The sequence below is a fragment of the Podarcis gaigeae genome (genome assembly GCF_964106915.1).
Source record: "Podarcis gaigeae genome assembly, chromosome: 2".
Lineage (NCBI taxonomy): Eukaryota > Metazoa > Chordata > Lepidosauria > Squamata > Lacertidae > Podarcis > Podarcis gaigeae.
In genome coordinates, this window is record NC_139679.1 from 97,422,165 (window position 1) to 97,446,776 (window position 24,612).

The 24,612-nt window shown below is 40.7% G+C and overlaps 1 protein-coding gene across 29 annotated transcripts in view; it reads left to right on the forward strand.

The window, feature by feature from the left end:
* Window positions 1-24,612, forward strand: part of FOXP1 (forkhead box P1) — a 538,949-nt gene that overhangs the window by 194,020 nt on the left and 320,317 nt on the right. The window contains exon 1 of one of the 29 annotated variants that reach the window (XM_083723870.1): window positions 17,696-17,771. The exons of 27 other annotated variants lie outside the window; for them this stretch is intronic. The gene's annotated coding sequence lies outside the window, so the exon portion shown is untranslated. Of the gene's footprint in view, window positions 1-17,695; window positions 17,772-24,612 lie in introns of those variants that run through there. One more of the 29 variants, XM_083723871.1, reaches the window with a different exon arrangement.

Genomic DNA, 24,612 nt, shown 5'->3' on the forward strand with positions numbered 1-24,612 from the left:
GTGACCACATGCTCCGATACCCCAGAGACATACAGCTTAGCATGATAGCATTTATGATGAAGCCTACACTTTTATGGCACCAATCTCTTGTAGCAGTTCATCAGCAATATCAAGAAGCTCCACATATAAGTAGCTTGTTAATGCTTAGGTCCTTTAGTGTCAGGGAAGGAGCTACAGTTAAAACTATGGTAATAGTAGTGCTAAGACTTATTAATTAAATGTAGGATACTAATGTGACCTTGGGTTTTAAGCACACTGACCTTCACAGGGCGTGATTAGGCAATGTTTACTGTAGTGCTCCTCTCTCGTAAATGCTTCTAGCATCAAATACTTGTAACTTATTTATTTTGCTAAGTGAAATATTTGGAACATGGACCTTGTTTTGTATATGATAGTTACAGTGTTAAAAACCTTTCAAAGTTTTAGGCTTAGTTCACTGGGAGTAACATCTGTTGTTGATTTGTCACTACAAAGATCTATTGTATTAGTGGATTTTGTCGTTATTGAAATCCTCCTCCTCCTCTTAATAATAATTTGGCATTGAGTTTCTATACAGTCTACTGTGTAAAAGAGACAGTGTTGGGGAGTTGTGTTAGTATATTTTTTATTGTGTGTGTGTTTACGTACGTACACACACACACACACACACACACAAACACTGTTTACAGGTGATTAATCTTTCAAACTTCTATGCAGCGATTGATATTAAAGCTCACTTTTAATCCAAAATAGAAAGCTTTAATTTGACATTAATTGTAGTTGGGAAGTTGCTTTGTGCCTAGAACTTTGCTCCCTCCTCCTGAAAATGAAGAAGCTGTAGGCTTATTTCTACCTTTTAGACCCTAGCAATCTATCAGGCTAAGGCCTCCTGCTGCCCAGCTGTCGCTACACAATCTTTTTCAAAGTTAGTACTGATGCTTGCTGCTCCTGCTGCCTGCATTTTTCTGTGTATCTTACAGGAAATAGGAAGGGAATGAGACTATGCTTTTCTTGGGAAACCACTCCCTTTAAAATAGAGAGATTTGGCTTGCTGTTTTGTTTTACCCTTCTAAAGCAAGCAGAATCGCTGCACAGCATCAGCAGACACCAAGAAGAAAAATTGCTATTAAAAGGAAATCCAATTCCAGTGTTTTCCAAGCATTTTATGATGGAGATTTCGTTCAGGACCCACCTATCCTACATAACCCAGAAGTCACTGCCTTCCCCCCCCCTTTTTTTTGCTATTGTCCCCAAGTCATTGCTGGAAGCCTTAGAGAACAAATCACTAGTTGCCAATATTTGAAAAAAGCAAAATATAATTTTTTATGCTCCTCCAAGTGTCTTATATGTCTTCTGAACTTAACTTGGTAGTTTAAAACATGCTACCCATGACATATGTCCTAAGTCAATTCCTGAAATCTCCAGTATAAAAAAGGAAGGGAAAGACTACAAGGAGGTCAGGTATGCTCTGTTTAGGGAAACTTTTAATGTTTAACAGATTATTGTATTTTAATATTTTGTTGGAAGCTGTCCAGAGTGGCTGGGGAAACCCCGCCAGATGGGCGGGGTATAAATAATAATAAATTATTCTTCTTCTTCTTCTTCTTCTTCTTCTTCTTCTTCTTCTTCTTCTTCTTCTTCTTCTTCTTCTTCTTGTTATGTTATCCTAAACAGGGGATGCAGGAATAAATGGCTGCACCAAGAAAACATAACTAGGTTTAAGAGCAGGTGGTAAGCTAGAGTTTTGTTGAATACACCTTTGTGCTACATTCTTGCCCAGAAGGAGTGATCTGCGTGTAGTTGTTTGATTAGGCTAGGTGTATTTGTAACAGCTGATGGGATATGTACAGTATGCAGAATCCAGGTAGAGTCTCCCACCAGCTTTTCACACTCACCTCTGTCTAGTTTTTTGATTTTGGCATGAGGGCTTCTTCAAGGGGATGGAAAGGGAAATAAAAGCATACATCAGTGCCCCTAAGAATACACTTATGAATCATCGCATGCGAAAGCCACATCAGTGTGAAATAGACGAGTTTGTAATACCCCCAAGATATTCCAAGGGGGCCACAGGTGAAAATTAAATGAGGATGTTATGTATTGGGTTTAACACATTTTATGTACAAGGCGCGTTCTAACCAATTGTATAAGCGTTGGTAGACGAACGTTCTAATGGCAAGTAAGCGCATGCACTTTCAACTGTCAACTGTCAACGGTCAGTTCATGCTCGGGTTTATTACTGTGTTGTCCAGTCAGTTTGGTTCTTGTGTTCCTATGGAGCAGTCTTGGTTTGTTTCTGTTAGGAGAGGGCGATCGCTGGGCTTCCGTTTTGACCAGTAGAGCCTGTGATCTAGAACCCCCAGGTCAGTTAAGTGCGGTGGTGGGGTGGCAATGGGTAGGGCTGGGCGAGCCGGAGCTGCTTGTCGCTTAGCTTTTCAAATATGCTAGCAGTTTTATTGCTGCACCAGAGTTTTAGCTGCTGACGTATACAATACTAGATTTGGTTTGTTGCTTGTGGATGTTCTACCACATGCAGTCTGTTTCTGCCCAAAGGATTTCAGCATGTATAGTTTAACTATCTCCTTCCTTGCTATGAACTTTAAAACAAGCAGTTTCCTGTTCCCTTCTAGCATATTTTCATGGTTTATACCTTTTGCTGGAGCCATTTCTATCACAAATATTTGCAGGGTTGTTTACCCTCTTGCGGTTTGTGCAGGCACCTTTCCACATATGTGGCAATACCCACTTGAAGAATAGCAGCTACAGGTAAACAGCTCCATTTTAGCACTTTGTTGAACTGTTCTTTGTTTCATTTCCTTTGTTTGTTTTCCCCCTACATCTTGTGTAAGTTTCAGGGCTGGCACCAGACTGCAGTTGTTGTTTGATTCACAAAATGGGGTGGCTCCACTCTGCATGGCAAGAAAACCCCAAATGCAGGGAAGGGTCTTTAAGCCCATATTCCTGATGAGACAAATGTAATAATTTGAAGTGGGGGGAAACAGAGTTACCATGTTTTTACCACAATCTGTCTGTTTCTAAAGTTTTACTCGTCGGTTTTCCCTCATGCAGATGTATCAGTGTTTTCTGCCCAGCAGAGAATTAGGTTTTGTCTTGGGAACACGAAGAGAGGTTTGAAACTGATGTGAGCCACCATAATAGCAGCATGTTAAAGCCTAAGTTCATTAAAATGGAACTACAGATTTGTAGATCCAATCACTGTCTGGCTTGAGAAAAGCAGACCTAAATATCCGCAAGGTAGGTCACTCATGGGAAAAGGCTGTAATTTTCAGTGGAGATACAATTTGGGGAAAGCTATGATACGACTATAAAACAAAGAGTAGTCTGTCCTCCCTCATATAAATGTTATAATTTATACCCATTATCAATATCATTACAAGAGTCTAGTACCTACTAGACTTGCATTCTGCTAAGCAGAAACTTGTTCTGACTATGAACGGATACTATAAAATGTGACTTATGGTTTAATGGGAGATAAATAAGAAAAATGTTTAGTAGAACACAATTACACATTGTTTCAGAAAGCTACCACAGAGACATGTAGACTATTGCTAAAGATTTATGGACAGGGAAAATAACCATCATGGTGCTGAGAAAAATTGAATAAAAGATCGGTCTGATTAATTTAAAAAAGTTACATTGAAAAAATCCAATGTGTTATTGCTGGGTATGTAGAAAGGCAAAAAAGAGAATATTCACAAGAATAGAAAAGTTTGCTTTGCTTTCTGAGCTAGGGACCAGCTGTAATGTGAGATGAAATACAGAATATACTTCAAATGTACTATATTCAGAGCTGCAAATATGATTTGAGGAGGTTTATTTTAATTAGGCTAGGTGCACAATCTGCTTTAAGATAATCAAGATACAGGAGATTATGATAAAAACAACTCAATCAATAGAGAGGATGGAGTAGTTATTGTCACTTGGAATCAGGATTTATGGTTGATATATTGGTTTTAGTTTTCAACTCCAAATTTAATTGGTTTATTTTTATTTTGGTTGATGGTATTAATATTTCTCTTCTAGTGTTTTCCTGCAGATTAGGAAGTACTGATTAGAGCAGTGTTTCCCAACCCAAATCACTGTTGATCCTTAACTGGTATGATGAATATCTCTTACAACTTTTTTTGTGTGTGTCATGTTATAATGCTGTGTTGACACATAATCAAATGTTGGAAAGGCTTACATTTTAACACTGGGAACTGCTGTCTGATGGCTGGCCACAGATCTGATGTTCTGCTGAAGGTAGTACCTACATATCTGAGGCAAACTGTAATATTTCAGCAGATGTCATTACATTTTAAGCAAATTTTGGCTTGGGTCCTTCAAGTAATGGTTATAAGACAGTCAAATCCTAAAATGCACATTATCAACAGCTGTAGATGCAGTCAAAAACAGTCTGTACAATGGGAGGGCTCTCCGCTTCAAACATTACGTTTAGAATACTTTACCACTTGAAGCGCACTGTGAGAGTTTCACACTTGGCTCTGTTTGTCCTTCTTATGCCTTGTTAATATACTGCTGGTGTATTCATATACCTCCAAATCCATCTCATCTGTGGAGTGGGAAGATGCTTCTTTGAGGTTGGAAAAATGACTCTTATCCATAATCCTGAAGTGGAATGTTGAAAGGTGTTCCTCACTGCCTCCATTGCTATATATCTTCCTCCACCATTCTGGCATGTATTTGCATGCTTTGTGTCATGTTCCTTCTCTTAAAGAGGAGGTGATGCCTGTATCTTATAAAAAGCTTTGAGGAGGGCAGTTGTGCTGCTGTAATATATTTGAGAGGTGCCCTTTTCCATTGACTTTTCCATTGGTGTAAGTTATGCCGTGAGACTGCTAATTTGGATTCACTATCAGAACTGGACCATGACAATATAGGCATCCAGGATTATCTGTTGTGTAGCTTAGATGCCAAAGCTAGAAACCAATCTGTTTGTCCCAGGGCAGGATATTGGGTACACATGTGTATTTGGAACCCCATGTATTTTGCATGCATTTCCTTTTTGTTAATGCAGGCGAGAAAGCACGTTGTTGTTGTTGTTTTTTTAAAAAACTGGCTGAGTCTTGTAGCCGGTGCAAGTTTCGTATTCACATTATAGACATGGGAAAGCCTCATGCCCATCTGGCATGAATGGGCAACTGGAAATTTGAGTAAGTAAGAGAATCAAGTTTTAAGCCAGGCAGGGATTTTAAAAGGCATGGGCTCCTTTCAAATGTTCTTTTTCTTTTAAATTTACATTATAACTTTAATATGTATCAACACCTTTAATCACTTCCTAGTATAATTATATTTGCTGAGAAAATAGTTAAAGTGAATTGTGCATGAAGAACACCTGCTCACAGCTTTAGCAAATGTGGACGGTACCTGTCTCTTCCTGCCAAAGCTCAGTTGATCTTGAATAGTTGCACTGATTGACGTCAGTAAAGACCATTCCTGAATGAGTGATGTCATTGCTACTGAAATGGGCTTCTTTTCGAGATCTGATGCATTTTTGAAAAGGGGATATTTATTGTGCAGAATATTATAAACTATTGTGCTCCTCATAAAATTAGAAACCATTCTGTTTGCGGGAGGAGGAGAGGGGAACCTGCCGTCAAAAACATTAAGGCAGAGGAGTAGCCGGTCCAGAGCAAAGCAGTGTGCCTGTTGTGTGAAACCCACAAAGCAATGTGTCGACTTCTACCTGCTGTCTATGGAGCAGCTGGGAAGTAACTCTCTTCTCAGAGGCATGCTGACAAGCATTAGTATTGGCATACAAACAATATAGCAAACAAGAACGTCTACTGATAGGAGCTCCATGAGGTATATTCTTCAACATCCAATTCCAACATCAAATTGTGAAACAAAGAAAGGGTTTCACTTGTGATACTGGTCTGTGAAGAATGGAGAACGAAAATTTGATTTAGGTGTTGTTGAGTTTGTATTATTTAACGAAGAAATCATGCTTGCAGGTATATATGCAGACACACAATTTTTTTTAAAAAAAGCACCACTGAATTCTGATGTTCATGGTTTTATTTTCTTTTGTTGTTTCTATAAGAGTGCATTTCTGAGATAGCAAGTTGCCTCTACAACCCACTGAAATCAACAGTGCTTGAACTAAATTGTCTGCTTGATTTCAGAGGGCCTACCTTTCTCTCAGTGGCATGCAGTGTGTTGTAGAAGATAAGTCTGAGGCTGAAACAGGTTTCCTGGATAATTTTTGACACTTTAAATAGACTTAAGGATGTTTGGAAGTAATCCAGATCCTTACTATTATTTATGTCAGTGAACTAAAAAAAAACCAAACCCATCAGCGGTTAATTTGCAGTTCTTATAATTTTTATGATACTTATGTTGTTGTAAATTTAGATGTGTGCAGCATCAACTCAGTGGGATACATTTTATGTTGTCAGCTACCTTTTGACATCATAATAGATTTCACTTGCTAAAGATTTAGAGAGGGAGAATAAAATATAAAAGGGAGCTGCATGAAATATTTGGATCCAACCCAAACAGAGGTAAACATGGGACACAATATTACAGAAAACGGAGCTTTGACAGGCTTGCAGTGCATGCTCATGGAGACAGCGGCAGAGGAAGCCACTCGGGCGCCTGGGGTGGCATGCCCATAGGGGCAGGGCAAGCAGCCCATAGGGGCGGGGCACAGCACAGGGCTTCCAAAGTCTGCCTGCCTCCTCCCACTCAGCCGCCCTACAGCTGGGGGAGGGGGGGCAGCAGGTGGACTGTTTGGGCAGCGTAGAGCTTGTGCGTGCCCAAGTCACCGCGTCTCAGGCCCCGTGGTGCGTGCCCCCTGGCAATTTGTCATCCCCCTCAGTGGTGACACCCGGGGCAGCCCGCACCCACTGCACCCCACTTCCTCTGCCTCAGCATGGAGTTCAGTGAACTTATTCCTAGGTAAATGGTTATATGATTGTCTAACCCATCCTTCATTCATATGGCTTACATAAAAACAAAGCAAGGTACAGCACTTGTTTCTGTCTCTTCTTAGATCAATACAGGGGGCACTCACATCTGAGCTTTTGCCCCTTTCTCTTTCCTGATATTGCTCATACAGAAATAAATGTGGAAAGGAATATAGAAAATGCTGTAACAGTGGCAGGGAACCCTTTCCAGCCGAACAACCACGTTCCCTGGAGGGCTATATACCCGTGGTCAGTGTAGAAAAAATGGGTATGGCTGGGCACACACCAAACTCTACCCAGGCAAGCAAGAGGTATTAACACAGTTCAAGGACACATTCCAGTCTGGCAAAGTTACTAGAGGAGGGTGCAGAACAAGGCCAGTTAGGGGCATCACCTGGTGTGGTGTGGCTTGGGGTGGAGGCCTGAAGGGCCAGGTAGAGATGCTTGGAGGGCTGCATTCAACCTTCGGCCAGAGGTACCCCACCCCTGTGCTAGAACACTTTTGGATCAGACTAAAGGGCTATCTAGTTCAGCATCCTATTCTCATAATGGCCAGCCAGACTACGGGAAGCCAAGCAGAAAGGGATGGAGGAACACTGAAGTAAGAAGTTGCTTTTCTAGATTTTGGACGAACAATAAATCAGGTGCATTGTAATTTGGGATGGAGGAACACATGGCTGGTTTTGAATGTTATTTTATGCATTATTTACTTATTTACATTTATACTCCACCTTTCTTCCAAGGAGCTCAAGGTGGCATACATATTTCCTCTCCTTCCCATTTTATCTTCACAACAACCTTGTGAGGTAGGTTAGACTGAGAGTGAGTGACTGGCACAAGGTTGTCTGGGGAGCTTAATGGCTGGTTGACAATTTGAGCCCTGGTCTCCCAGATCCCAGTCCACTACTCTAACTACTACACCACACTGTTCACTTAAGCTGCTATCAGCTAGTTCTACCTGAACCTTTTTTGGGACTGTTTTTTCTGCACTGAAAATGTAACACCCCAAGTCTGTGATGAATCTGCAAAGACGAGTTTGGGGCTCTTTTCAAGAGTGTGACAGTGAGAACCCTAATTGAATCTAATAGATGCACAGCAGTAGTAAATTAAAATAATACTCCTGTGTGACATAGCATGCATATCAAAGTAACTGAGCATATGTGAGCAGAGCATTGGGGAGTTTAGGATGTGTTTTTGCTAGCTGTTGCTTGCCTCTTTAAGCTTTTACTTTCACTTATCCTTTTGAAACTCTTTCTGTCACTTTGCATCTCAGAAGAGAAATGGCTTTTGTTTGTCTCTGACCTTGGGTTGGTCTGGGTACAGGAGGGAAAAAAACTTTGGAATTTCCCCCCAGAGACTTACTTTGGTGGTAGAAGGGCCACGCTCTTAGTACCTGAGTACCAGAACTGCAGTCAGTGAAAGAAAAATTACAAATGAAGTATTAGGATTCCGTCCCCTTGTCTTTCACCCTGTGCTGCTTTCATCATTCAGCCTTTTGTTTCTGGGGTCTAAAAATTGCAGAACGTAAGAATGATTGTTTCTTGCTGTTTGTAGTATTAGCTGTGGTTCTCAAGGGCATTTTTCATGCTCTTTCCACTTTAATGGGATCATCCATTGAGTTTAAGTCCGGCACTCTGGGAATCTATTCTTCAAGGTAGCTGATTAAGTAGAAATCTTGCTCATCCTTAGGTAATCCCACAATATGTAAATTGTTCATGTGAGATACAAAAAGCTATCATTTGCTTTTGTACTGAACTGCTTTGTCCCCCGTTTTCTTCCAGGTGTCTTTGTCCGAGGTGACTCTTGCTTTCCATTTCTAGCACCCTCCTAGTGTGAGCATAGGCTCCAAGTATGATTAAGAAACTTGATTGCACAGAGTTCTGAATCATGTAGGGGGTCTTCATGCACGGAGAGCGGGTTTCTGGTTCTTTCTTAGTTCAGTTTGCTTCCCATGCTGTTTAATATCAGTTTGGGCTGCAGGTAGAATAGTCTTCTCTTTGGAGCTGAAAATTGGACTAGGTGGTTCTTCTACTAAGAATTTTGTTTCCTATGTTAAAAGATCCATCTCTGGGCTCATTTCAGTCTGGGTGCCAACTAGTTTTGGGGATATAAACACCTTGGTTGACCCTGATGGACAACCTGCTGTTGTAAAAAGAGACAGGGATGGGTGTTAGATATCAGCATCCCAAGTGGTAAGAGGCTCAGAAAACCCAAAGTCAAGCAGGAGCAGGAACAACTGTGGTGTGGTCTAAGATACTGTTTGGTTCCTGAAGAGGCAGTTAGTAGGATGAAGCAGAAACTCATATTCTTTCAGAATCTTCTCACCAGGAGACAAGTTGTTCAGACTGAGAAGCAGGCTCATGTTTGATAAACCCAAGTGGAATTGCATTAGCCCCATGGCTCACCAGACCAGGTGATGAGTTAGCTGCTCAGTGCTGCTTAGATTCCAGAATGTTCTTTTGTGTCGTTTGGTGTGTGCTTTTGGTTCTGTTTTGCATCTCAGGCTGATCTGTATGCAACTGTATGGAGGTTTGGGGGTAGTATTACCAAATTCTAGCTGACCAGAGACTGATATGAACTGGACTGAAACTCCTAGGTGAAACTCATTACTATTTTGACTCTGGGAAGTGGTGTGTGGTTGCTCTGCTTGTGTATCACAGTCTCATATAGGGAACAGGGTTGTAGCACCTGGATCTGGTTCTGTGTCTGAAAGTTGGTTCAGGTGGTTGCTAGGAGGCATTTTACTATCTTAGGCTCTTATATGCTGGCTATGTCCAACTCTGGGAAATAGGAACATGGTTTCTGTCTCAGTAACCCTTTGTAAGGCTGTTGCAGAGCTCTCTCTCTTGTGGCTTCCCTTGAAGGGGGGCCATAATCTTCAATTGAATCAGATTATGGTGGCCTAATTATCTGGGTACAGATAGGTAGCCGTGTTGGTCTGCCATAGTCAAAACAAAAAAAATTCCTTCCAGTAGCACCTTAAAGACCAACTAAGTCAGTTCTTGGTATGAGCTTTCGTGTGCATGCACACTTCTTCAGATACACTGAAACAGAAGTTTCCAGACCCTTCTATATAGTGAGAAGGTGGGGAGGGGTATTACTCAGAAGGGTGGTGGGAATGGGTGATTGGCAGATAGCTGTGATGAGCCTGTTGACGACTCTTAATGACTGCAATAGGTCTTACAGGAAGAAGCAAGGGGTGAAAAGGTGAAAAATGGCTTTGTCATGTATAATGAGATAAGAATCCAAGGTCTTTGTTCAGGCCAGGTTTCTCCATGGTTTTAAGTTTGGTGATAAGTTGTAATTCAGCAGCTTCTCTTTCCAGTCTATTTCTGAAATTCCTTTGTAGTAAAACAGCTACTTTGAGATCTTGTATAGAATGTCCTGGGAGATTGAAGTGTTCTCCTACTGGTTTCTTTGTCTTGTGATTCCTGATGTCCGATTTATGTCCGTTTATTCTTTGGCGTAAGGTCTGGCCTGTTTGTCCAATATAGAGAGCTGAAGGACACTGTTGGCATTTGATGGCATACACAATGTTAGACGATGAGCAATTAAATAGTCCCGAGATGGTATGTGTGATGTTGTTGGGGCCAGTAATGGTGTTGTCCGGATGTATGTGGCAGCAAAGTTGGCATCTGGGTTTATTGCAGGCTCTGGTGCCAGTGTCCGTGTTAGGTCTGGTTGTAGTATTATTGTGGGTTAGGAGTTGTTTAATTATCTGGGGTTAGTTTTACAGATTATGTTATTCCTATATTGACAGCTCTTGATTGGCTCTGACTTCCACACCTGGACTCAATTCAAAATGAAGCAAGTGCCTTCTTTCATGTAACCTTCCTTGTCTTTTCTATCTTGTAAAGATTTTTTGCTCTGTGCCTTTGGAATGACTGGCTGCTGACAGAGAGAGGAGCATGAAGACGTTCTCTCTTTAAAAAAACAAATAAGCAGGAGGGATGTGAAAGAAAGATGGTTTTAATTTTCACTTGCTACACGGATGTATTTTTTAAGGTTTTCATTGTTGATTGTTTTGATTAATTTGTTGTTCTACTGAATTTGTAACCCACCTTGGGTCCACAGACAAATGAATGTTTCTCCCAGAGGCACTGCTTCGTAAATGCTACAGATTTAGAACTAATCTGCTCTAAAAGCTTGAGGATGTGGTCAGTTTCATTTATTGCAGGTTTGTTTAGTTCTTGGTTTGGTTTCAGGCAAACAACAAATGGTTAGTAAATGCAACAATATGTGTGTGGCTTTGGTAATAACGATTTGTACTATATATTTCCCCCCTACTGTTGCTACTTTATTGACAGATTCAATAGATAGGTGAGTTTTGGAAGAATATGGCTGAATAGAAGTTCTGGAGGAACTGGTCCAACATAATAACATATATCTGGCTTAGGCATATGTCAGGTTAGACACATAAGAAGTTGCTTAATAGTGAGTCAGGACGTTAGTGTATCTAGCTCAGTACAGTCCTACCTCGGGTTAAGAACTTAATTCGTTCCAGAGGTCTGTTCTTAACCTGAAACTGTTCTTAACCTGAAGCACCACTTTAACTAATGGCATCTCCCACTGCTGCCGCGCTGCAGGAGCACGATTTCTGTTCTCATCCTGAAGCAAAGTTCTTAACCCGAGGTACTATTTCTGGGTTAGCGGATTCTGTAACCTGAAGCGTATGTTACCTGAGGTACCACTGTATTATCAACTCTGACTGGCAACAGCTCTTCAGGATTTCAGGCAGGGATCTCTCCCAGCCTACCTGAAAACGCTGATGTACTGCTAAGCCAAAACCCTTCCCCAATGAGATTAGGCATAATACAAGCATAAGGGTGGGAAAAACAACAACATTGTGTAGGTGAGGTGGTGAAAGAAAGATAGTGGTGTGCTGCTTTCAAGCCATACAGAAATGCAACAGTAGATGCTTCGCTACCACACTTGACAAAAAGGGTAAAAGCTAAGAAGTATGTCCATGAAAGGATGGCAGGGAAATGGGCTTTGGGGTGCTTAAAGTGGGTTGGTAGCTTGACACAAAGGTGCTGAAGTAGCTGATAGTACATAGCAACAGGGATATGGCTTCAGGGAGGATAGCACCTGGTAAAGGCCCCTATTTCAGAAACTGCTTCTTGTAGTTTTAAGACGTAGGAAATCTGGCAGGCCAAATTCAAGAACACTCTGGAAGGAGACAGTTTCCCCATTCTCTCATCATGTCGAGTCAAACGATGGCTTAGCATTTAAAGTGCTGACGCCTGAGGACAAGATTGCAGCTGCTTTGCACATCCCTCAGCATTTTAGGTCAGAGCAGTGTGGCAGCTAAGCCACAGTCTAAATGGGGGAGCATGGCTTAGGCCTCTCCTCCTTAAGTACAATCTGTAGTCAAGTTTTGTCTTATACTTAATCTAAAAATCCCAAAGCAAACCATACTCTGACCCACTGTGATGTGTGAACCATATGGCATTGCACATTTGTAGCCTGGGAATGCTTCTTGAGGCAGTAATGCTTTTGGGTGCTCGGGTGGTAGCATTGACTCAGAGTGCTTTTACCAGTTTTGGTTGGCACATCAACTGCACCCTGTTCTGGGGAGAACATGCCTGCCCATAGTCATTTATGTTTTAGTTACCTCCAGTCTGAAGTTCCACAAAATGTTCTGCATGTGGCAACTTTAAAAGCTTTTGGAAGCCCAACTAATGCACAATGCCAGCACCGCTAGATATTTGTTTAGCTCTGGTTGGTGGGAGGATATTACTTGGTTGACATTTCACCTGCACAGGTTAACTCCTTGTTTTCAGGCTCAATTTGAGGTGCTGGTTTTTATTGTTAAAGCCCTAAATGACCACGGGCCTTAGCATCTTAAGAACTGGGGCTGAATCTTCCCATGTATGTCTCCACCCAACCCCACCCCCCGCCCAATGGATCTGAGGCCCTGCTTGTTGTTTCTCCAGTAACTGAAATGTGGCAGATACAGTGGTACCTCGGGTTACATACGCTTCAGGTTACAGATTCTGATAACCCAGAAATATTACCTCGGGTTAAGAACTTTGCTTCAGGATGAGAACTAAAATTGTACAGCGGCAGCGCAGCAGCAGGAGGCCCCATTAGCTAAAGTGGTGCTTCAGGTTAAGAACAGTTTCAGGTTAAGAACAGACCTCCAGAACGAATTCAGTTCTTAACCCAAGGTACCACTGTATTTGCAAAGGAACAGACCTATTATAGCCCCAGACTGAAGAAATACTTCTACCAGGCTTCATCATTGGGTATCTTCTAACAGTTCTTAAAGGTTTGGTTGTTCTGTGAAGCTTTTAGAATTGTAGATTCAGGTAGGTAGCCGTGTTGGTCTGACGCAGTTGAAATTAATTAATTAATTAATTAATTGTCCAGTAGCACCTTCGAGACCAACTAAGTTTGTTCTAGGTATAAGCTAGGCTTGGCATCTGAAGAAGTGTCCATGCACACAAAAGCTTATACACAGAACAAACTTAATTGGTCTTTTAGAATTGGTTAAACATCATGTCGCTATTCCCTACTTGCTAGTAATAGTCATTGTTTGTCCTTCCTGCTGCCCCGTATCCCCCAACCCCTGCTGATTTACTATGTTTGTTAAGGTTTCTTCCCCACTCCTTCCAATCCTGGTTTAAATTGTAATTATTTTGAGTGTGTGTGTGTGTGTGTGTATATATATACAGTTATAATGTATGCAGGTTTTGGTGTCCTCGGGTGTCTTCCCGTGTAAAAGTTGGGGTGTCTAGGCGACGTTTCGACGAGGTCTCACTCGTCATCTTCAGGCTGGTGCTTTCGGCTTCTTGTTACTGGAACAGAGCGGGATCTCAATGTTTGAGTTCCTATAAATACTGTAGAGGGGGTGTGGTGTCTAGCCTCCAATGTTCTGGGCAGAGAGGAAGTTCCCAGGCTAGTGTGCCTTTTCTTCTTTTGTTCCTTAATTACTTGAGAGATACCTTGAGTGATTTCTTGAGTGATATCCTGAGTACCACTTAGGTGGGTCATTAGGTGTGGATTAGTTGCTAAAGTCTTTGTGTCTTGACCTCTTGAACTTTGTGAAGAGTTTTCCTGAGAAGATGGCTGTATTGCACTTAGTTGTGCTTTGGCTTGGCTTCGTGTATAGGGGCGAGCTGTGGTTTTTGTGGCTTGTGTCACACGGGAAGACACCCGAGGACACCAAAACCTGCATTCCTGTACCCGTGAAAATCTACGAAAGCAGTTATAATGTATATATATATACAATATATACAATATACAATATATATATATTGTCATTTGTCTGTCTTGGGAGACAATGTAGGAGTGTGCCTTTGGGGGTGAGGTCAAGCTGTTGGATGGTTGCAGCACCTGCTATGACTATAGAGACCGATACAGGAGAGACATGTTTTGTTGCAGCTGGGGCAGATGATGGCATCCGGTTGTGCTGCTATAGATGCGCCATTGCGTTTCTTCTCTCTGAGCTCCTCTCAGCGGTCAATTCTCTGGTCACTGCTATGGATACACAACTTGACGGCATGTCTCCAGGCACCGTGGACGTCTGCAATGGATTCACACAAGGCGGGGTTGATGTTGCCAGCTTTTATATCACATTTGTGTATAATGGTTATTTTTATAGCATCTGTTATTTCTTATGCTTATTAGCTGCTTTGATTTCTTTTGAATATAAAGTTGAGTAAAATATATTAAGTGACTGTTAAAATGAAATACAGTAGAGTGGAAGAAGGTTTCAGATAGATAGAAAAGCAGGTGGGGATGATAACTGTCCTTTCCCCCTTCTTCCTTGGCAAGTCCTAAACAGCAGATTGCTCCAGGGTATCTGAGCCTTGAGCCTGGGCACTTCTATTAGAAGCCGCAGATACAGCACAATTTATATTGTCTATAACTGCTGCCAAACAAGGATTATTGGATTGCCTTAATGTATTGGCATGAGAAGTGTCAGACCATATCTACTGTATCACTGTTCCCTATCATGTGCTACCATCTTACTGGTTCCTGTGTCCTTCCCCATGTTTCCATCAGTGCTATGAGGCCATAAAGATTTGGGCAAACTGCAAATTAAATACAAATTGAAGAAAGACATAACAAAAATGTGTTGCGTGTCCGTTGTATGGAATCTGTAGAACTCACTCCACTTAACTAATTTGCAAGAGAATCCGGCCATGTACTTTGGCTAGGTCAGAGGAGAGGAATGTATTTTGGGTTTTCTTAGAGGCAACAAGCAAATGTGCTACTCTTGTGTACACTGGCTTGGCTTCCCTTAAATAATGGTTGCCAGATTCTTCTGTTGCTTATTAAAATAAGACTATGAGAGAGGTTCATTTTATTTTATTTTATAAAGAAAGTAGGCCAGACACACAGACAATATTTTGGGTTGGGTTTTACAAACCAAAGGAATCATTCTTTGCTGCAGCAAGAAGATAAATCACTCATTTTGCTGGGTGAGTGTCAAAGGTTAGGCTGATACACAAGGTTCATTTCTGAGATATTCCTCCACCCAAAGACCATGGTTGACACAGGAAAATAAATCCTTTTCACTTTGGATACCAGGATGTTTCCTTTGCATACCCTTGGTCCAAGAAGCACAAACAATAGAAAATTATAGAACTAATGTCTGATTCATATGCTTGTTTTGAGACTGTAGAATCAACATGCAAGACACAGGGTGTGTTGATTTACTCTGACTTGGTTATTTGATGAGTTTTTCACATGGGGCCTGTTTTCACACAAATGAATTTCACATGAATATGAAATGGTAAAGCCACCACATGCAGACTTCGCATTTAATTTGTCCGAAGTGCAAGATTCCAGTGTAAGCAAGGAAAACAAAAACAAAACCCCAAAGCATTCATCATGCTTTGTGTTCATTCATGAGGCTTTCACTTTAGCCCTCAATGACTTTTTAATTTCCAAAATTATTTTTTTTATAAATTAGGATTTTAGGATTACCTATTTGGATGACATTTGATGTGAAAAATGAAACCTATAAGAAGGGAAAGGTAATTTTGCATGTCTGATTCCAGAAATGAGCAAGTATAATAAATGGACATTTTATATAACCTTATATAGATTGCAGCAGAACAAAAAAAAATTAAAAAATCAGAAAATATATTATTCATCATCCCCTTCATTTAAATTTAAAAGTCAAAGAGGTTTTGCTTCTTCAGCTTAAACAACTTATTTCTGACTACCTTTGTAATTATTAGCACAAAATGTAAGTGGCAGGGAGGAAATCTTCCAGATCATTAACACAGAAGGATACATATATGTAATAATGGACTTTAATTGTCTTTGTTTCAACATTAATACATTTATGTTAAGGTTTGAGTACCGTTACTATTAAAAATTAAACTTTGAGGGGCTACTATACAGATTGTGTCAGCTGCCAGGCTTAGTGTTTGCTTATTAGCATGACATTTCCGTCATAAAATGGGCAGATGAAGCCATATTTGACCTAGTGTGGGGACACCTTCCTCTCATGAGAGCATATTTTTTTCATGGGCGCTTTTCAGCAAATGCAGAGACAATGGCAGTTGAATTCTCAGGAGAGGAGTAGAAACTTGCGCACTGCCCTGAAGTCTTTCTGATCCTCCCGCCTCCCCTTCCCCATCTACGTCCTCAGCTATTTTGCAGCCAGGCAATCCCCTTCCAGCGTTGCCTGCAGAAGTAGAGTAACTCTGGCATGTACATTCCCCAGTGGGAGAACTTGTGTGGATGGTAATTTTAATGAGACCTGATTTAAACAGTAGAATGGGTCCATAAACCTAATACAAATAGACTTTCAAAAGCCTTTTCTACTTGTCAGGTACTTTGCTTCTCCACAAATGGGAAAGAAGCATTCATAGACTGAAATAACAAAATCATAATATCCTTGGAAGAACTTGACTAAACTTCTTCAAGAGGGAAGATAAACCAGCTGAAGTCTGGAGCAGGGAGGGAAGTCCACTGCAGCAAGTCTCCAGAATGAAAAGGTTGGTTTACATAAATACCTGTATGGTGTTTGCAGAGGATTCTGTGTTCTGCTCATGTGAAAATACACTGTTCAGTTCTTCTGCATGTTTCCAGAGAGCAGAACACACTTTGAATTGCCTGCTGCACCAGGTAGTAGGGGGATATACAGTATGTAACTCTGTACCGAAAAACACTCCAAGGAAAATTTTGCCAAAACAGTGCATAATTTGCATTAAATTTTAATGCTGCTTCAAACGTGCCTACACATTTTTGTGCTGCTTGTGTTTGTGTACCAGTATTTATGTGTGTCTGTTGCAGAATGAAGAAGAAAGTTTTGATGCGTAGAATAATGCATCGAGAACTGTGTGGAATGGTAAAATTCCATGCTATCCATTTTCACTGCTTCGCGACATGGAATGATCTTTCTTTCTCCTCTTGATTGGAAAGCCTGTGGCAGGTGGCTTGCAAATTTGAGAAATGTTGTACACATCTTTTCATAAAAGTACAAAGTAAAAATCTTACACCAACAGCAACATTAGCAAACACCAACTAAAAAAAATAAAAATCTAATGCAGTTCTGTTCTGCATCCCACCCTCCTGGTCATGCTGAGACAGATATATTTGGCTGTTGTAATCTAAATGTAGGAAACAGGATGGAAAATTCCATCTTGCACACTCTTGTCCGTTTTACGTACTTAGAGAATGAAAAACTTAAAGCAGAGGTGGGAAACCATTCTGGCAGGTCTAACTTCAACAGATGGGTAGGACAGCCCACTTGTCAATCATATGACACCATTATGATGTCACATTGACAGGTGGGTTGTCCCACCCACCCACTAACATCCTTTGTGTGCAGTTCCCAAGTACCCAACAACCAGCTGGCTATCAGGTGCTTGAGAACCACAGTGCAAGGGGCTTTTTAAGAAGGTAAAGTAAAGGACCCCTGACAGTTAAGTCCAGGCGCAAACGACTCTGGGGTTGTGGTGCTCATCTTGCTTTACTGGCCGAGGGAGCCAACGTTTGTCCGCAGACAGTTTTTCCGGTTCATGTGGCCAGCAGGACTAAGCCGCTTCTGGCGAAACCAGAGCAGTGCACAGAAATGCTGTTTACCTTCCCGCAGCAGCAGTACCTATTTATCTACTTGCACTTTGATGTGCTTTCAAACTGTTAGGTTGGCAAGAGCAGGAACTGAGCAACGGGAGCTCATCCTGTCGTGGGGATTCGAACCGCTGACCTTCCAATCGGCAAGCCCTAGGCTCGGTGGTTTAGACCACAGTGCCACCCGCGTCTCGCAAGGGGCTTTGGAAAGTTCCAAATACAGAGCTGGAAAGGCACTTCTTTCTCCCCTCCTTATCAGATGATAGGAAGGGGAGAAAGATTTTGCGAAGATCAGCTGCAAGCACTACTTAAAGGATGTGAGCACCCAGAGTGGGAGACATGTTACCTGAAACTTGCCGGGCGCAGATTGTATGGTGTTCTAAAGGTCTCAAACACTATCCATACTTAAAACAAAAAAATTCCTTCCAGTAGCACCTTAAAGACCAACTAAGTCAGTTCTTGGTATGAGCTTTCGTGTGCATGCAGACTTCTTCAGATACACTGAAACAGAAGTGTATAACTTCTGTTTCAGTGTATCTGAAGAAGTGTGCATGCACACGAAAGCTCATACCAAGAACTGACTTAGTTGGTCTTTAAGGTGCTACTGGAAGGAATTTATTTTTTTTTTTACTATGGCAGACCAACACGGCTACCTATCTGTAACTGGAACTATCCATACTTGGTCTCAAAAAAACAAAGTAGCAGTCAGTACAATCTATGATGAATTGGTTGCATATGTGCTTAACTTCCCCATTCCCTCTATAAGAATGAGGCAGGGTTTAAATGCATTTCAGGAGAGCAGGCAATTGAGTGTTTCTTAATGGTGTAGTTAAAATTAAAAATTAAAAATTTAATCTTATTTCTGTTGCAATGATTTTGGATCTATTAGTAATATTTCGCCCTATGTATTGCATATTGGAATAATTAAAAATTGGGCTGTATTTTGTGATTCTCCTATTCCTTTGGGTCAGCAGCCATAGGATTTGTAAACATACTCTTGCATGGTAACTGGCAAAACTGAGGCCATCATGAGCTCTTTTCTGTGCTATCGCAGACAAGAATGTGGAACAGTGCAAGTTAGTAAGAAATTGCACAGTGGAATTCCAGAGTACATTGTTTTAAAAAGGTGGTAATGTTCACATATCATTCATAATGCTTTGTTTTAACTTTCTTCAAAGTTCTAGTTACAGGTAGGTAGCCATGTTGCCTTAGTCTGCCTTAGTCGAAACAAAATAAAAAAAATCATTCCAGTAGCACATTAGAGACCAACTAAGTTAGTTATTGGTATGAGCTTTCGTGTGCATGCACACTTATTAGCAGTGTTGAGCTAGTGTTGAGTTTTTTCACTGGCGCCTGTCAAGATGGCAACCTTTTCTGTAGTGGTAAAGCATCTGATTTAGCTCAGTCCTGGGATTCAGCCATGGCAATGGCATAAATGTAAAGAGTGGGGGGAAAGTTTATTTGCATTTTTTTTAATCCCACAAGATAGGCTAAATGATTTTGCACTTTGAGTGGAATCAGATCATTGCACTTAGCTGTGCATTTATTATATAAATTTGCCCTCCCACTCAAGTGTGAAGTATGTATTATGGAACCTCACAGCCCATCTGAGTGCTTGCAGTGTGCAAATATTTTTTAAATTTTGTAATTAAATAGGAGTTGGGCAGCAGTGTCCACTAAAGTGATTTATTAATTGAATGACACGATTAAATTTCATGTTATTTTAGTTTATACAGCAAGGGCATGCATCTTTGGCATCACTGGGGATTCCTCGCGAGGCTGTCAGCAGTAGTTCAGAGGTCCTCTATAAGAAATCTTTAGCACCCAATTAAATATTAACCAAGAAGATGTGCCTTGCTCTTTCCCTTGTTGAAACCAAGTTTTGACATCTGAGGCTGGTGATAAAAATTTGCTCAGCAGAATCATTTTCTGTGCACTCTATTTATCACTAGCTTATTTCTAAATTAATCATACTAAAAAATTTCCCATGTAATTGTGCTGGGGTTCAGTGCTGTATGAAGTATGTAAATAAAAAATGCCCTTTTAATTTCGTGTTAAGTATGCCTCACCACTGCTACAGCCGTGCTGTATCTGTTTCCTCAGAATGTCATTTTAAAGGTATTGTGGTTTCCGAGCAGCAGCTGTGATTGAAAAGTATGTAAACTAATCTGTTCTTGCTCATGTCATTTTTATATTCTTGTGTCAGTACACCAGAAGGCTGCTTTAAATTTGTCTTTCACTGTGTATTAGTTCTTGAGTCTTCCCCCCTCCCCCCCCCCTTAGTGCATATACTCTATTCTTTGCTACACACGGCAATTCTATGCCAAAGTAAATGGCTACTCATGAAAAGCTCCTGAAATAGTTCTTGCTTGATTACTGTACAATATTATGTTTATTTTCATGGAGAATTTTTTATTACCTTTCCATGAAAGTGTGATTATCCTGCACAGTATCCATATTGCAGAAAGAAACAATCGAGCACATTGCATTTATTAGTATAAAACGCAATAACTTTGTATGATCGTTTTTCCAAGGGGGTCGAAAAGAGGGGTAAGGATTTTAAAGCATACTTTAAGGCATATCCTGTATGCTGTTTCTTAAAAAAAAGAAGAAAATAAACTTTGCTTAATTTTGAACTATGATTAACTATTTTTATATAAAAAACAATCTGACACTAAATGGCCAATCACTGAAAATTAAAAGAGGTTGTGGCCAATAATTTATTCATACTACGTTTCATACCTAATCTTGTCTCCGTATGACATAATATTTGCTGCAGACACTTGTTGTGGAACAAAATGTTTAAAAGTAGAAACTGTGTTATAAAGGGAAAGTGTACAGTACGTTGCTTTGAGATGGAGTGGGAGCATTTAGCGTGACCTTTGATCTATGTACCTATGTGTCTTAATCCCATCATGCCAGCATTTTTTCCAGTTTGGTGCTTAGATTGCTATGACTCCTTGTTCAGACATTTTAGGGAATCAGTTATCTGGCACAGAGCTGGACCTGCCTGAGGAGCATTGAAATATTTATTTATTTTACTGGTTTTCTTACTTGCCTTTCACTATAGAGTCTCAACATGGTTTACAATAAAACAATAGCATGATATTTAAATCAGTGCTATGTTTGAAACATGATGGACTGGAGGTTAGGTGAACGCTGCCATGCCATCAAGTAATGATTTTAAAGGGCCAGTGTCAGGGTGTTCATTACAGTGGTACCTCGGGTTACATACGCTTCAGGTTACAGACTCCGCTAACCCAGAAATAGTACCTCGGACCGAAACCCAGATCTGGCACTGATCAGCTTCCCCTAAATTAAATTGTTGCTATGGTTCTTGGAAAAGATAGCACGGTGGTACCTTGGTTTACGAACTTAATCTGTTCCGGAGGTCCGTTCTTAAACCAAGGCATGCTTTCCCTGTAGCAGCGGGGGACTCAATTTACAAATGGAACACACTCAACAGGAAGCGAAACATGTTCTGCTTCCAAGGCAAAGTTCACAAACCAAAATACCTCCTTTGCAGCATTCTTAATCCAAGTTGTCCATAAACTAAGGTGTTCTTAAACCAAGGTATCACTATAGTATTTTTATTGCAAGCAAAAGTTAGTGAAAGTGAAAGTCTCCTTTTATATGTGGAGCGGAAATGGTTTTATCCTACTTTGGACAAATTTGTCAGGGTGTGCAGCTAATACTTGCAATTGAACTGATGCTACTTTAAAAATACAGCAGTTGAACACATTCCTTTACCCTTGGACCCTGAAAGAATTCTGTTTTGTGAAGAATTGGTGAATTGTGTCCAAGTCTGAATCGTATAGAATAGTACCTCTGGCTGCGAACAGGATCCATTCTGGAGGCCCGTTCGCAACATGAAAAGAGCGCAACCTGCAGTGGTGTGTCTGCACATGTGCAGGTTGCAATTTGCCGCTTCTGTGCATGCGTTTGACGTCATTTTGCGCTTCTGTGCATGCGCGAGCGGCGAAACCCGGAAGTAACCCTTTCCTGTACTTCCGGGTTGCTGCAGGACGTAACCTGAAAGAACGTAACATAAAGTGGATGTAACATGAGGTATGACTCTATAGTTATTTCTGTATGGAAAATGTGTTTCCCTCTTATGTAGACCAGGTCATTCATATGTTCATTTACCACCTAGTCCTTGAGTTCATGGGCAACAACTGTTCTTACAGTCTTAGAAGTGAAAAGAAAACTCGTGTCAAAGGCAAACTGAGAAGTGTATAAACTAAAACAATTATTAGAGTGTTCTTGCTCCCATCTGAGTAATGCGAAGGAAGGCATGGCTCTAACCTGGCCAAATAATTTGGTTTCCAAAGAAAACAGTTGAATTCCAAGTCTTCTTTTACCAGTTGATGAAGAAAATGGTTTATTTTTATTTTATTTTATTTTATTTTATTTTATTGTTTTTTATACACTGACAGAGATATATACTTACCCACGTGTATCTAGTATTATCAGTATTTGAATATGAAATGAGAAATTGAAACCTCCCAAATTTGGAGATTAATGAGAGAGGGATCTGTGTGTGTGTGTGTGTATGTGAGTGAGTGAGTGAGTGAGTGAGTGAGTGAAAGAGAGAAAGAAAGAGCTGGAACCTGGTCTAAAACAACCATTTCAAAAGCGCATGGAATATACCAACGCACCAGATGCTATAGCTACAATAATATCTTAAGCTTGCTATCTGGCTCCAACTGTGCTGACCTACGCCTTGCAACGAGCATTATATTTTTGTGCTTGCCAAATGGTGGCCATACACCAAAACAGACTTAAGCAGTTAGCAGATTCTTCTACCCAGTGACTAGCCTCACTGTGTGTGTCCTATACATAACTGCAGTTAGATCCGAACCAGAGGAATCTTCTAAGCCTTAAGGGCTTGAATTGTCCTTTATTATCCAAAGAAGCTTCTGTTTGGTTGCTTATTATCCTACCTACTAGTTTCCCTTCACACTTTTCATTAGGAGTTGGCTGAAAATGCTGCTGTTTATCATTAATATGCTGTTTACCAGGAAGAGGCAGTCTCAGAAGTCATGGGCTGAGATCCAGAGATCTCAGTGGAAAGCATTTGTGTTTGCACATGGGGTGGGGTTGCCAGTTTTCCTTTCTGAGCATTGTATCAAATGCTCTGGAGGCCCTGTGATCCAGAGACATATTTTCAGGCAGTGTTAGGGACTACAGTAGTGGAGGAGTAGATAAAAGCCCTGGTATACATACAGAATACTGGTGTACACTTAAAGGACAGGTGGTTTTTATTTGATGCCATTTTTAGTTCATGCTATCCTACTATGAAGAAAGCTCACTGCAGACAAAAGGAAGACATACATCCCACTGTTAATAATAGTTTATGCATCATATATTATTGCAGAAGGAAGTTCACTGCAAGCTAAAGCAAGATAATATCTGGTTAAACATATAGGCTGCAACTATGTTATTGATTGAAAAGCAGGTCTAAGTTTATTGTTACAGCAGAGTGGAATGCTATTTTACATGTTGGCAAATGTGATGAGCTGAATAAAATTTTGCAGCTATTATTAAAATATGTAGGGAGCTTTTAGTCTTCTTGCATTCAAATCATTACACACCTTGCAGCAAACTATAGTTTCTGGTGTTGGCTTATTTTTTAGTTCCTCATTCAAACAAAATTATAAACTTCTGTTACTTTAAAAATGGAAGAGGATGCTTCCTGTCTCATTATCATGGCCGCACTCCAGAGGAAGAGGGTGTGAACAAGCTTGATCATACAGTACTAAGCTATAGTTTTGCATTATGTCTGAACTGAGTCATTGCAATTTTCAGCTTTCTGAAAGTGGCAAAAAGAAGGTTAAAAAGAGGACTAAAATAGAGCCACCAAAGGAGGGGATTTAATAAAGATTAAAGCTGTGTTCTGTACAAATTTTCACAAGACCACCTTAAAACATGAAGGTCGACATATTTTTTTTAATTGCCTGCTAGTTGAACAGACTTTAGGCATACGTTGGAACCCTAACCAGACACACACTGAAAGGAAATACGTATTTTGATGGAAGTCTTAATGTCTGTTTGATCATACAATGGCAAATAAAAGCATTTGTTTGTAAGACAAGTGTCATGCATCCTGGGGACATTGTATGGTAAGCCTTTTCTTTCCACTAATATACAATGATTCTGATATTGCCCATGAAACATGATTAAATATGGGCAAGATGTTTATGGGGGGGGGGTACCCAACATGTGGAACATGAAAGCAGTGCCAACAGGGTAAGTATAATGATAGAACAATCATGTGAGCCAGTGTGGTGGTGTGGTTAAGAGCGGTAGACTCGTAATCTGGGGAACCGGGTTCGCATCCCCGCTCCGTCACATGCAGCTGCTGGGTGACCTTGGGCCAGTCACACTTTTTTGAAGTCTCTCAGCCCCACTCACCTCACAGACTGTTTGTTGTGGGGAAGGAAGGAAAAGGAGATTGTTAGCCGCTTTGAGACTCCTGAAGGGCGGTGAAAGGCGGGATATCAAATCCAAACTCCTCTTCTTCATATTTTCCTAGATGAATTATCTTAATCACTTTCTGGAGTGCTGTGACTTCTGTGGGTACTTTTACTTTGGCAGGAGAATTGTCCTAACATTTGTCCATAGTCCAATGTACAGATGCAGCAATTGGGGGTTGCAATGGCACCTTTGC